Source organism: Elephantulus edwardii, unplaced genomic scaffold (genome assembly GCF_000299155.1).
Source record: "Elephantulus edwardii isolate Elephantulus edwardi_28Jun2011 unplaced genomic scaffold, EleEdw1.0 scaffold00081, whole genome shotgun sequence".
Taxonomy (NCBI): domain Eukaryota; kingdom Metazoa; phylum Chordata; class Mammalia; order Macroscelidea; family Macroscelididae; genus Elephantulus; species Elephantulus edwardii.
Window position 1 is genome coordinate 4,139,211 of NW_006399831.1, and position 3,393 is coordinate 4,142,603.

At 39.9% G+C, this 3,393-nt stretch overlaps 1 pseudogene; it reads left to right on the forward strand.

Moving 5' to 3' along the window:
- Positions 1-2,269: 2,269 nt before the first annotated feature.
- Positions 2,270-3,055, forward strand: LOC102867976 (annotated as a pseudogene).
- Positions 3,056-3,393: the final 338 nt, after the last annotated feature.

Consider the following 3,393-nt stretch of genomic DNA (forward strand, 5'->3'; position numbering starts at 1 on the left):
CACCATTGTGATCCCTTTCAGAATACTTGGCAGTTGTACCTAGGCAACATCTAGTTCTTCTGGTCTCATGGTTGAGGTTGGACTTCATTTGGTTCATTATTCCTATAAACTAATTGTCTCTGGATATAATTTCTTTTTAACTTGGCTCTATTTTAGATTTAGCAAGACTAATATAAGATTTAAATGATTGCTCACAAGCCTTAAGTCCCCAGTTTCTACTCATCAAAGTAGGGTATTGAACATTACCTTATCAGTATGGTCCTGAATTGCCAGATACAATAACTCATTACCTCAGTAGTGTTTGCTTATACAAAAATTTGTTCATAGTTCTGACTTCTGAGAGCTCTACTATATTCAAAGATATATGTGTAGCAAATATAAATATACATGTATTAATGCTATTGGTAAAATCTACATCTATCTGTAAGTATAGTTTCATTTTCTATCCCTTTCCTTTTCAGTTTATGCATCTATCAATGTTTCCAAGAGTAAAGTCTGTTTATTATAGTTACTGCAGAATTTCATATATTTACTTTTGTTGTCTTACACTCTTCTGTTCTTCCAAATGTCATCTTTTTCTCTTAATCATTTTTGTGCTGACCTCCCTTTGATTAGGAATAGTTGAATTTTATACATTCAAAGATTTCTTTATCACAACTACTTTTGGGTGGAAAGAAACCCCTATTTTATAAACAGAACAAATACTGCCTGGTTTAAAATCAGGAACAATGTGTGTCAGGTTTATGTCCTTTATCCAAACCTATTCAATCTGTGTGTTGAGAAAATAATTAAAGATGTTGAACTACATGAAGGATAATGTGGCATCAGGATTGGAGGAAGACTTATGAGCAACCTGCATTACGCACATGACACAATCTTGCTTAGTGAAAGAAAGTGAAGAGGACTTGAAGTATTTGCTGCAGAAGACCAAAGAGAAAACTCTTTACGTGGATTACATCTCAACATCAAGAAACCAAAATTAATTTCCAGTGAGACAATAGGTAACATGATGTTGTTCTTAAGTGTCGTTGAGTCATAGACAACTCGTAGCAACTCTATTAAAGAAAGATCTGAACACTTATATAACTTCCTCCGCATTGATAGAGTTTCCTGAGGCAAGGCATTTCAGTGTCTTGCTTCCAAGATTGTTTTAATGAGGAAGCTCCAGCAAACACTGTCCACCATGGGTAATAATTATCACATTTAACACATCAGTGTCACAGTGTTCAACATCACAGCAACCACGAGTTACCTCTGTACAGCAAATGAACAGACCAGTGCTATACCACTTAGAAGAATGTTTCATAAAAAACAATTAAAATTACCTAAAACAATTTAAAGATTTTTAAAATAAAAAACTCAAATGAGTTTTAAATAGGAGGCCAAATCACGTCATCTTACACCCATTTGCAAATCAACATCCTACCCTAATCCTCACCAGTACCAGCAAACAAGCCTCTGTAGAATCTGGCTCCTGCAGACGACTTCCAAACTGGATTCCAGCCTCATACTGCCAACCAAATGGGTTTTTAAATAAGAGGCCAAATCACATAATCTCACACCCATTAGCCAATCAAAATTCCACCCTAAAAGTCACATGATGGAGAAAATATTGAAGTTGCCCACAATTTCATTTTACTTATATCCACCATGAATATCTGTGATAGTAGCAGTCAAGAAATTAAAAGTAATTTTGCTTTGGGAAACCTGTTATCAAGGACTCCAAGGTTCTGAATATGAACATATCCATTTAAAGACTAAGGTATGCCTGATTCAGTGTTTGTATTTTCAATTGCTTCCTGTGCATTTGAAAGTTGACTAATGAGTAAGGATGACAGAAGAAAATTTTATGGCTTTGAATTGTGGCTTTGGAGGAGAGGTCTGCATATCTCATGAACTACCAAAAAAAAAAAATCTATCTTGCAATAAGGGCAACCCAAGTGTTCCTTAAAGACAAGGATGGTGCAGCTTGGAATATTTGGCCATGTCGTCAGGAAAGAAAATTTCTTGGTTAAAGGCACTTTGGAAAAAATGGAGGGTCAGCTAAAAAGAGGAAGATATTAAACAAAGTGACTGTCAAAATGACTCAAGCCTTTTCCGCGCTACCTGCACAAGGGTCCATACAGCGTTGTTCTGGTTCCCGTCGTAACTTAAAAGGGAAACTTCCACAATGTCTGGAGCCCTTTATGTCCTGCAGATGAAGGAGGAGGCTGTCTTCAAATTCCTTGCAGCAGGAACGCATTTGGGCAGCAGCAACCTTGACTTGCAAATGGAACAGTACATCTACAAAAGGAAAAGTGATGGCATCTACATCATAAACCTGAAGAGGACCTAGGAGAAGCTGCTCTTGGCTGCTCGCGCCATTGTTGCCATTGAAAATCCAGCTGATGTCAGTGTCATTTTCTCCAGAAATACAGGCCAGAGAGCTGTTCTGAAGTTTGCTGCTGCTACTGGAGCCACTCCTATTGCCGGGCGCTTCACTCCTGGAACCTTCACTAACCAGATCCAGGCAGCCTTCCAGGAGCCTCGTCTTCTGGTGGTTACTGATCCCAGGGCTGACCACCAGCCTCTGACAGAAGCATCTTATGTTAACTTGCCCACCATTGCCCTGTGTAATACAGATTCTCCTCTGCGTTATGTAGACATTGCTATGCCGTGCAACAAGGGAGCTCACTCTGTGGGTCTGATGTGGTGGATGCTGGCCCGGGAAGTCCTGCGCATGCGTGGCATGATCTCCTGGGAGCACCCATGGGAAGTCATGCCCGATCTGTACTTCTACAGAGATCCGGAAGAGATTGAAAAGGAAGAACAGGCTGCTGCTGAAAAGGCTGTGACCAAGGAGGAGTTTCAGGGAGAATGGACCGCCCCTGCTCCTGAATTCACTGCTACTCAGCCTGAAGTGACAGACTGGTCCGAAGGCGTCCAGGTGCCCTCTGTGCCGATTCAGCAGTTCCCTGCTGAAGATTGGAGTGCTCAGCCTGCAACTGAAGACTGGTCTGCAGCCCCCACTGCTCAGGCCACTGAGTGGGTGGGTACCACCACGGAATGGTCTTAAACTGTCTTTTAAAAAGTGGAAATAAGGTTGACGGAAAAGAAACAATGCATTTCATAAGAAAAAAAAAAGACTCAAGCATGTCAGATCATGAGGATAGTATAAGATAGGACAAGGTTCATACACATTGTTCATAGGATCACTATGGATGGTAGTCAAATTGATGGCACTGTAACAATAAATGGTTAATTTTTAGGAGTTTCTAGCCACCACATAATTGGAGTCTTCTTCCTAAACTGATGCCATATTATCCTTTCTGTAGTCCAACATCTTTAAGTATTCTCCTTCATAGTCCATATTCTTTACTAATTTGCTCAGCATACAGATTAAATAGATATGGA